The sequence below is a fragment of the Terrapene carolina genome, unplaced genomic scaffold (genome assembly GCF_002925995.2).
Source record: "Terrapene carolina triunguis isolate 2854851 unplaced genomic scaffold, T_m_triunguis-2.0 Scaffold112, whole genome shotgun sequence".
Classification (NCBI taxonomy): Eukaryota; Metazoa; Chordata; order Testudines; family Emydidae; genus Terrapene; species Terrapene triunguis.
In genome coordinates, this window is record NW_020664463.1 from 6,299,753 (window position 1) to 6,311,346 (window position 11,594).

Genomic DNA, 11,594 nt, shown 5'->3' on the forward strand with positions numbered 1-11,594 from the left:
ATGAGAAATAAAACGAAGATTGTGACTAGTTCTGGTCCTCCAAAATTGTGATGTGATAATCCCAACATCTTCACCAAATTACTCTAATACAGGGGTGTCAAACACGCGGCGGCCTGTGGAGCTCTTCCCTGCGGCCCGCCAAGCTCCCCATCCCCCACCCCCAGTTACTTCCTGTCGCCACCAAACTCCCCTCAACCCCGCTCCCCCTCCCCGAGTTATTTTATGTGGCAGCTAAGCTCCCAGCTCGCTGCTCCCCAATGTTTGGGGCCAGGTCTCTCCCCCAGCCCCGCCTGTCGCCCCCATGCACCTCCCCTGAGTGTCCCCCGGGCTCACTTGCTGCCCCCTCACCGCCCGGAGCCTGCAGCTCACCTCCACTCCGCTCTGCCAGCTTCCGGCATCACCTGCTGCCGCAGGGTCCTAGTGCCCCCCTTCACTAGGCCAGGGCAGGCTGCCCTTCCCCTGCCCTTCTGCCCTAGTCCTGAGCCTCTCCAATGCCCCCCGAGCCTCTCCAATGCCCCAATCCCCTCATCCTCAGCCCCACAGCCCTCACCGCTGCACCCCCTCCTATCCCCAAACTCCATCCCAAAGCCTGCATCCCCCACCCCAGCCCGGAGCCTGCACCCAGCACCCAAACTCCATCCCAGAACCTGCACCCCAGACTCCCTCCCCCATCCAAACTCCCTCCCAGAGCCTTAAGCAGGAGGGGGCGGAGTTTGGGGGGGCAGGTTCTGGGCACCACCAAAATTTCTACAAACCTGCCACCCCTGGAAGAGGCAGAGCAGGGGTGGAGTGGTGGTGCAGCCAGTGCAGTGGGGGGGGGGGGGGCTTTACTGAGTGTATATATTTTATTAAAACCGCTAGGAGGAGGAGGTGGAGAAGAGACGGGGCAGGGGCGGGGTCTCATGGAAGGGGTGGAGTGGGGGCGGGGCCAGGGGCAGCGAGGGGGGGTGTCAGTGATGCAGCCCTCGGGCCAATGCACTAGTCCTCATGTGGCCCTCGTGGTCATTTGAGTTTGAGACCCCTGCTCTAATACATCCTCCCTCATTTCAATCAGGTATGTTGCCCTAGTGGACAGAGCACAGGGATAAGAGCCAGACTACTGCTTCTCCAGAATAGTGGCAGAACTCCTGATCTCTGACACTGATGTGCTGTGTGATTTTAAGCAAGTCACTTAAATGCTCTGACTTTCCCTATACTGTACTCTTTAACCCTAAAATATCCCACTGTTGCTTTCAGTTTCACTGGTGATAGCAAGAGTGGAAGCTCCTGTGTGGTGAAGCACTCATGGTTCCAGCATTTCAGCCACTGTGGGGGAAATCCTGACCGTATTGAAGAAAAGGGACTTTTACAGTTGACTTCATTAGGTCCAGGATTTGCCCCCTATTGTGTAGACCTGGACAAAGTTTGATGTCATGGTAGTTAAAACACTGGCAGCCATGGGATATTTATTTAGAGGATCATTTAATTAGTGTTTGTAAAGTGCTTTGAAAATATAAAACATTATGTAAATGCAAAGTGTTAGGATGTGAAATGTTGCTGTGTGCTGTTTAAAAGCTGCTGCATTATACTTCAGAGGTGGCTTCTTTTCCATGGTGAACAAAATGGCTCTTCCTTGTATGTGTGCATACATAGATCTGGAGAGAGAGAGAGAGAGAGAGAGAGAGAGAAAACTTGTTACTACACCTTAAGTAACTGATAATGAGGGGAAAGGAGTAAGGAATTCCCTCCCCATCCCCTTTTGTATGGCGCAGGTAAGGCCCACACAGAAACCCAACCCTTGTGCTTCTGAGAGCAGAGGGGCTGTTGCTAGGGGAGCACTTGCCAAAAAGGCAGCAAAGAGTAAGCAGATATAACAAGAAAGTACAATCCCCCAGCAAACCTGAGGAGCAGAATGTTCTCAGACAGATTGCCTCTTAGTGCCTCCTTTTATGCAGTGCAGTTCTGCACCACCTCTTAGTGTAGGCTTCCCTGACAGGCATAATATATAGCCCATACTTTGATAAGAATGTTGAGATCCTTCAGAATAAAAGGCACTGAATAAATACAAATTGTTATTTAGGAGAGTTTTGCCCCATTGCGTCTTTGTCTTTTTTTTTTCTTTAAATGTTTGCTGACGCTTTTACAAAAGAAAATAAAAATGTTGACAAACCTATGACACTGTTGCATTTTACATTGGACTTTCCCCCCCTTGTGATTGAAGCAATCCAGTGCGAGAAATGCTGCTTGCTTAGTGGATCAACAACACATTTAGTGTTCTAAGCTGAAATTCATGTGACCATTTGAGAGACATGTTTTTTTCAGTTTTGTTTTGTTTTTAGAAATGGTAGTTACTGATACTACACTTCAAAAAGTTTTGAAGGGGGGATTTGCTTCCAAATATGTTTTCCAGATCATTCATTAGTTCTCAGGACGGCTCCTAGGTGGTGTTTTACTTGCTGGTACCTATGTTATTTTTATGGCCACATGCCAAATTTTGGAAACAAAACCTGTTTTTCTTTTTCTTTGCCCTTTCCTCCCGCCCCCTATGGAAAATTTGTTGTAACAAATCATATTGTGTTCCCAGTCAGATGTCATCCACTTGGGTTTTTTGGAACGCACTTTAATCACAGCTTCAACCATATCCAATTGGAGAAAAAATGTGAATATACAATAGGTATATTGTATGTTTGTTACATATCAGCTCATTGCGGCTGGAAATTTCCTAAATAAAATAAGCACACAAAATTATTGATGAAATATCTCATTACCCATTAAAATAGGCATAAATGTGTGAGAAAGTAGACAAGCCAAGCCTAATAAAATTAAAATATGCTGAATTTACTGTTCCTCCATTTTCTGAACAATATTCCCTACATCCAATAAAAATGAAACTCTCCGGTAATTGGTTCCTCGTACAGTACAATACAATTAATGTTTAGGAGTTAAATACCATAAACTTCCTTGGGCATATTTGCTGATGTATCTCTATTTTTTAGTTAGTCACATGTTTCATTGTTTAATGGGTTATCATGTGGGCTGTATTATAATCTCTCTTGTACGCGGTGTCTATGTGTCTGGCTTCTAAAGAGACTGCATGCTAATTTCTGATTTAACTGTGTCAGCTGTATCAGCTGACATACAGGTCAATGACAACCACCAAATCACAAGAAAAGAAAATTGACATGGTATGCTTTTATCAGAATGACAAAAATGGGAACCATGTGTTATCAGGACCACATACTGTAGTTTCTTTGTAAGGCTGTTAATCATCTTTTAGAGCTACTGTTTGCGCCTTGGAAAAGAATGATCATATGACTAAACCCTCATCTTCCCCTCCCCCAAAATAAGAAAAAAAAAATTAAAACTGTGGATTGGCACAGCAAGATTTAGATGCTTTGTGGCTAAAAATGTGCCTAGTATGCTATGTGAGAATGTGTCACTGCTATAGTGTTGGACACTGAACTAAAAGTATCTTGATGGGGAACAACTGCCAGTGATTTTGTTTTTCGGTTACAAGAAAAATTGCCAAATCAGTAGTGCAGGGGGAGGTTCTCACGGTAGCTTGAATAAATCTGAAATAGACAGAGAAAATAGTGACTTCTATAATAAGAAGTTGGTGGTTTCAATTCAATTGCTGGGCCAAAACGGGTGCCTAAAATTGAGTCCCTGGGAGAATGTCAACGAGCCCATGGCAGCGAGCATCCCAGCCTGGTTTGACAGACGCGGGCTAATGGGGCTGCACTAGCGCTCTAACAATAGCTGTCTAGACAGTACTTTGAAGTCATGGCTCATGTTGGAGCTTGGGCTTTGAACCCTACTCCCTCCCCCCCCCACCCCCAAAGCTTCAGAGCCAGAGGCCCAGCCTGAGCCACAACTTCAAAGTGCTGTCTACACAGCTGTTTTTAGAGCACTAGCGTGAGCTCCGCTTACCTGAGTCTGTTGACCTGAGCTGAGAGATTTGCTGCCACGGGCTGTGTGGACATACCCTAAATCTATATTTGAGCACCTAAATAAAGTACATCTACACTGCAAAAACAAACAAACAAACAATAACAAATATCCCTGTGACAGCAAGTCTCGAAGCCCAGGTCTACAAATTCAGACTCGTGCTATGGCACAAAAATGGCAGTGTAGACATTCCCTCTCAGGCTGGAACTCGGGCTCTAAAACCCGGGGAAGGGAGGAAGGGTCTCAGAGCCCAGGTTTCAACCTGAGCAGGAATGTCTACACCACTGATGGGTGACCTCCGGTCCGCAGGCCGCACGCGACCCATCAGGGTAATCCGCTGGTGGGCCACCAGACAGTTTGTTTACATTTGCACGGCCACCCGCAGCTCCCAGTGGCCGCAGTTAAAAAAAAATATGCAACTGGAACTGTGCATAGGTATGCAGAAAGGAAGTCAGGATACCAGGGTGTGTGTTGTCATGTGGTCCCTCAGTGGCACCTGCTCACTCTTTCTCTCCCCACCTCCTTCCCTGGTCGGGCCTGAGACCCCCACTGTCTCCTGTGACAGAAGCTATGAATAGTGCCCACGTGCCCATCTATTTCTAGTCCTCCCATGGTATTTCAAACATCCCTACTTCCACATCATCAGAACCATCAAAGTAAAGTGTGGAAATGGACACTTTGAGTGGTATGAATGAGTGGTGAGAAGTGTTGCTGTGGCATACCTGCCTGTACCCACCTCCTTTGAGTACTCATCAGAAAAATATTTAAGTAATAAAAACATTTTTTTAAACTGAGCTATTTCTAAAGCTGATCAAACATGGGGGAAATGTGCATTTTTGTTCGGCAGGTTTAAAAGGGAGCAATGCTTCAGTTAATCAATGTTTTTGTAAATTTTTTATTTGTGAATTTTTTCATTTTTTTCTGTTTTCGTTCCTTCCTCCAATCTTTCTTATATGTCCATTTTTGCTAGTGAAAAGGGTGTGTGTGTGTGTGGGTGTGGGTGTGCGCGCGCAAAAACAATAAACTTAACAACCAAAAAGGTTAAATTTTCCATTTTCTAATTTAATTGGGAAAAAAATTGTAGGAAAAAAAATCATGAAATTGATAAAAGGCCAATTTTAATGAAAACATATTTCATCAAAAATTTTCAACCAGTTCTAGTTGTTTCTATAAGGAGGTGCAACCTAAGAATCCTGTCAAAACATTATTATAATTTAACATTAGTGTGTAGCAGGATTTATATAGCAAATAAATAAGACTGTGTGTCTGTCACGGAGGTCGTGGAAGTCACGGATTCCGTGACCTTCTGTGACTTCTGCAGTGGCTGTTGGAGCAGCCCTACAGCCAGCCACACTGGCCGCTGCTGGAGTGGCCCCGGGGCCAGCCGCACCAACTGCTCCTTGGGTGGCCCCGGGGACCGACCGAGCAGCAGCCAGTGCAGCTGGCCCCGGGGACCACTTGAGCAGCAGTACAGGGGCGGCCGGAGCAGCAGCCAGAACTGTGGCCTTGGGACCAGCCGCTGGCCCTGCAAACAGCCTGAGTATTGGCCGGTGGGGCTGGCCCTGGGGCCCCGCAGAGAAGAGGCCCCTCGGGGACCTCCCAGAGCAATGGCGCCCCAGGCCGCCCAGCTAAGATTTAGTCAGGTATTTATAGTAAAGGTCATGGACAGGTCACGGGCTGTGAATTTTTGTTTATTGCCCATGACCTATCTGTGACTTTTACTAAAAATAAAATCTTTTACTAAAAATTGCTAAATTGTAGCCTTATGAATAACACAAAAGAGCTGGTAGCTCTGAAGAGCTTGTAGCCTATAAGAAGACAGGACATGGTATAAAATAAAAGAGTGGAGTGAGAGAAGAAGAAATTAAATGTTTGTTCCTAAGGGATTTTCTTTTAAATTATGACACTTTTTATATATTCTTTTAAAAATATTAGATCTTGGATAAAATATTCAAAAGCATTTAAAGTAATTTAGGGCACTAAGTCTCATTTTCAAAAGTGAATTAAGCGATTAGGGACCTAAGTCTCTCTTGAAAGTCAACAGGACTTAGATTCCTAAGTGCCTACATTACTTTTGAAAATGGAACTTAAGTTCATAAGTTTCTTTGGTGCTTATTTAAGGTATGATTTTTAATTGATTTCGTTAAGCCAGTGCAAAAGGCTGTGGTACAAAAGGATATTTCAGTTTTAACTGGGCTTAATTCAGTTTTGCTTAAATTGATTAGGAATCAATTAAATTAGTTTAAAGCTAAACTAAAACAAGCTACTCTTAAACTGAAAATAGAATGTACACCTCTACCCTGATATAACGCTGTCCTCGGGAGCTAAAAAATCTTACCACGTTATAGGTGAAACCACATTATATCGAACTTGCTTTGATCCGCCGGAGCGTGCAGCCCCGCCCCCCCGGAGCGCTGCTTTACCGCGTTATATCCGAATTTGCGTTATATTGGGTCGCGTTATATTGGGGTAGAGGTGAATAATGCAAGGGTTTGTACTGGTTTAACTAAAATCGATTTAAAAGCTGACAAGTTAAACCAGTGCAACTCTCTCATGTAGACAAGGCCTTAGAAGATTGTTGTTTGAGGGACTGTGGCTGAAGGTGGGTTTTAAGAATGGGAAGGTTATAGGGCAGTGACATTCAGACCTCAGTGGTTCAGGAGCCAATTTAGCGATCAGCACTACCCAAAAGAGACATAGTAGTGTGAATTCATTGTTTCATTTCTATAGCAGGGGTAGGCAACCTATGGCACGCGTGCCAAAGGCGGCACGCAAGCTGATTTTCAGTGGCACTCACATTGCCTGGGTCCTGGCCACCGGTCCGGGGGGCTCTGCATTTTAATTTAATTTTTAATGAAGCTTCTTAAACATTTTAAAAACCTTATTTACTTTACATACAACAATAGTTTAGTTGTATATTTATAGACTTATAGAAAGAGACCTTCTAAAAACGTTAAAATGTATTACTGGCACGCGAAACCTTAAATTAGAGTGAATAAATGAAGACTCGGCACACCACTTCTCAAAGGTTGCCGACCCCTGTACTATATACTAATATTTAAACAGTATGATGGGGAATATTTAGTGTGTGTGTGTGTGTGTGTGTGTGTGTGTGTATATATATATATATATATATACACTATGTGATTTAATTATATACCAATCTGAGTTATTATATATATAAAATTTTAAATATATATATATAATTCTCACAACAAAATGACTGACCAAGTATTATTATTTTATCAATTACAATTGGTTAATAGCATAGTAAAATCATCCTGCTTACTTAATAACTTAGATTGGTTAATAATTAAATCACATAGTGTTTTAATATCATATGCTGCCAAGAGCTGCATGAGACATATTAAAGAGCCACTTGCAGCTCACGCGTCTCAGTCGGAGTATCGCTGCTGTAGGGCATATAGGACCAGGGAAAAGATTCCAGGAGAAGAGGCATACAGAGCGAGCTGCTTGTGGGACAAGGGAACAAAGCGGGAATGAAGGGAATACCCAAGATCAGGTCCGCACAGCAGAGAAGCAGGAGACCAGTGATAATGTATAGATAGGCAGGAAAGGAGAGGAGCAGCGCATCCTTGAAACAAAGAATGAAAAGGCCTAGTCTATGCAGGTAAAATTTTCAGAAGTGCCTATGTGACTTGGGTGTTTGTCTTATTTTCAAAAGTGACTTAGGCATGCAGGGGCCTATGTCCCATTGAAAGTGAATGGGGACTTAGGCTCCTAGGTCACTTAGGTGCTTTTGAAAATTTTACCCTACATGTTTTTATAGAAAGCATTGGATTCACATCAGGAGATCCCAGTTTCTTCAGTTGCCTTTTTCCCCGTCTGCCTCCAAGGGGCTCCATGCTCTCGCAGTTCTCACCTCTGCCATCTTCTTCATATTTTGAAAAATAATTGTACTCTATAACACTGGAACCAATCTCAGCACTTTGGCCACTGAGTAGTCTCCCAAGGCTGCTTCTGCAGCGGTTTGCAAATCAGACAATGTGTTACAGTGTCTGTGCATCAGCCAGAGACAACTTCCCCCCACACTCTCTTCTGCTCCACACAAACCACCCAAGTCCCCCCTCACCCTCATTCTCCCACAAACCAGGTCCATCCTCGCCTGCATGCTCCTCTGCAACTGCATTGCTTCCTCTTCCAGGTCACTCTGTGGTCCTGTATTTCCTCCCCCCCCCCCAAAATTTCTTCTCCCTCTTTACCCCCTTTTCCACAAACCCTGAAATCACCCTCTGAGGGATGGTCCTACAATCTGCACTCCCAGACTCCCAAATCTCTGTTTCATCCTGAGCCCTCCACAGTCTCCAAAACACACCTTCATCCCACCTAGAGCTCCACGTGTAATACACCTCTCTCTCATGCCTGGCTCTCACCACTACCTACAAGCTCTCTCTTGCTCTGTCCTGCCACCTCTGTCATTTTTGAGTTATGTTATTTGTCTAAGTGGTGCAAGTGGGAAATAAGTGTATTTGTAATTAAGAGGAATTTAGCAGGTAATCAAATCATTTCTACCTTTTCTCTTAAGATGCAAATTCCACCCCTTGCTCCATTCCAGACCCTTCCCTCTGGTTTGTAAAAAAACAAAAATACAGCAAATACCTGACTTTAATATTTCTTTTGTAGCAAAAGTCCAGGAATTGTAGCTGATAGTTTGGAACTTAAAGGAGGCTCACAAAATTCTGTATTTTTGGCTGTTGTCTAAAAGATAAAGGGAGACTGGTAGCCACTAATTCTTTCCCGATTGTAATACAACAGTATGTTGTGATTGTGTTTTGTAGATTGGCTTCAGTATAATACTACTGTTTGAAAGTGGATTGTTTGAGTAGTACAAGCGTATGACTGGTTTGGAAATAGCTGTTTCTAATAGCTGACTATCTTGTTTCACATTCCTAAAAAGTTCCCAGCACTTGGGAAAAGGATCGTTTAGATCTAAAAATGAGACATTTACTGAAGCATTAATAAAATGCTTAAGAAATGCATTTCCCTAAAATTTGTTAAGCATTAAATACAACTGCTCAGACAAATCTAAATGCCAATTTGGGAGAAATGTTAAGGACAGCTCAGAGAGGCAGTGCTCTCCAGTGGAGCAGGTATTGGGTTAGGAGTCAGGAGATCTGGGTTTTAGTCTTTTCTCTGGCCTGCTGTGTGACATTCACTGGGCAAGTCAGTTCTCCTCTCTTATTTTCCCCTCCCACTCTTTGTTTGTTTTGTCTTTTTAAGAGACAGAGCCAGTCTCTTGCTATGTGTGTGTACAGTACTTAGAACAATGAAGTCTGATACTGCCTCTACTCATTACTGTACCTGGTCTAAACTTTCCCGCTATTGTTACATTGGGTCAGTTGCAACAGTGGGAGCATTAGTATAGACTAGCCACAGGAGTTGCGATGGTGGGAAATGTTTGAAGAAACAAAAGCCTATAGTAGGCAAGAGCTACTTCACTTAATAAAAGGAATTTTAAAATCCTAGCACATAATGGTAGGAAGACAGTAATATTGAAGTCACAGAAATATTATGGATTCCAAAAGCTTCATGGTAGGGTCACAAAAGCTTTTAAGCTTTTGTTATATATGTATTGTTCTTAAAAATATTTTTGGAGCACTGGAAATGTGTCAACAACCAAAATAATAATAATACTTAATAATTAATGACAACAATAATAATAGTGAGCATGGAGAACATGGAGCACACAAGATCCTGGCTCCACACAACAGTGTTTCAAAAACTACACGTCAGTGCACATCAGCATTCATTCTCTGTGGAACTGAGGGAAAAAATCATTTTGGTTTTTTGTGTGGCTGGCACTTGCACAATCCGCCCATTTCTAGAACAAAGTCATTCGAAACGAAACGGGGATTTTCCTTTGAGGTTCTTGTGGCATTGGGAGTAGCACAAAGCCATGAATGTTGAGTCTGTTACTTTTGGGGGATATTTTTCTTAGCTGTCTTTAAGACTTGCTGCTTCCGTCACTGGGTGATGTTCTAGAGTAGAAAATTTAAAGTCAAAGAATCACTTCATTCAATCAATGATATTAAACAGGAAATGGAATCCTAAATTAAATCAAGGGGATATTGGAAAATGTGGAACAATAACCTCATTTGATTAAAAGTCAAAACCAAGTTAGAAAAAGAAGTGTGGACTGGTGGCTGGTGCAGAAATCTAGGAGTCAGGATTCCTGGATTATGTTGTTGGTTCTTACACTGCTTGACTATGCGTCCTAGAAAAAATAACTTCGGCCCCAGTTCAGGAAAGCACTTAAGTACAGTCTTAACTTTAAGCATACATATAAGTCCCATTGAAGATAAGTATGTGCTTAAGTGTTCTGCTGAATCAGGGCTTAATTTTTTCTGTCTCACAGTTTACCCAACTATAAATTAGTTTAATAATACTAATGCAACTCACAGGGGAGTTGTGGGGTTTAAGTGTTTATGAACCACTGAGATCTTTCAATGAAAAGTTGTGTATGGGTAGAGCACATTAAAAAAGGGCAACATAAACATTAGTGGCTTTCCTGAAAGCACATACACCAAATTTTACAACACAGCCTATTTACAGTATTTTAAAAATATGAGTGCTTTTTCCCTGTTTTATGTTTCCTGGGCCTTACACTTGATGTCATCACAAATGTATCATTTAATAATAATAATAATTAATTGATAATCATGGAATGTTGCATTCTGCATGGCCTTTTAAATTGCTCTTTTATCAATTTGCCCAAAAAAGTATAATCCTGGAGGGAAACTTTTATTGTGTCCGCTTAATCAAATGTACTGCAACCTTGTAGAGTGCCTACCTAATAAAATGTTCTGTGTCTCATGGTCTTATTTAAAATGGCTCATTCTATGCTGTGCTAATCATATCTATTAGCAGATCATTGGGCCATGCACGAATGGTCTGATGATCCTTATTAATTGAGTGGAAAGCTTTTAAACATTTTGTCATTTGGGCAAGGAATATAACGCATGTAACATTTCTATTAAGCTTGCAGCTCCAGCTTTCCCACTGGTTTCATTAGTAGGTGGACAAGAATAGAATTCATTTAAGAGTAAGACATTTAAAGGCAAACCAAAAGTGACTATTTTTTATAGTGAAATATGTCCTCTCCTTGTTTTTGTTTGTTTTGGGGTGAGGGGGCTACCTTTTTTTCCTTCAGATAATGAACATTTTTCATTAAAAGTGTTTGCCACTTTTAAAAAAACTTTTATTTTACTCCTACACTGTGTCTAGCACAGTAGGATGCTGATCCTAAGCTATCTTCATTTTTGGTAAGAAGCTAAATTAAGGCACCAATCCTGCAAAGGGATCTGGGAGGGGGCTCCTGAAACTTGTGCGGTGTCCCTTTGACTTCACACTCTTATGCCTTTTGCAGAATTGGGGTCTCAATCTGTAAAGCAAGATTGCTTCCACCAAAAAGAAAATATAGAATTCAAGAGTGTGCCATTTTTGTTCACATACATACTAAAGTTTGATCTGTGTGCTATTGAGCTTACAAACAATGATCTCAATTTGGTTAACTTCATATTCTGGACCAGTCTATAAATTTGTCCCCTTCTAATACTGTGATCGTATCAAGGTTATACTATTCTCCTTTTCTTTTCTTTCTCTTTGTCTTTTTTTTTTTTTTTTTTTTTTTTTTTTTTTTTTTTTTT

The 11,594-nt window shown here is 42.1% G+C and overlaps 1 protein-coding gene across 2 annotated transcripts in view; it reads left to right on the plus strand.

Moving 5' to 3' along the window:
* SOX5 (SRY-box transcription factor 5) overlaps nt 1-11,594 on the plus strand; it is a 267,225-nt gene that overhangs the window by 150,514 nt on the left and 105,117 nt on the right. The gene's annotated exons all lie outside the window — the stretch shown is intronic.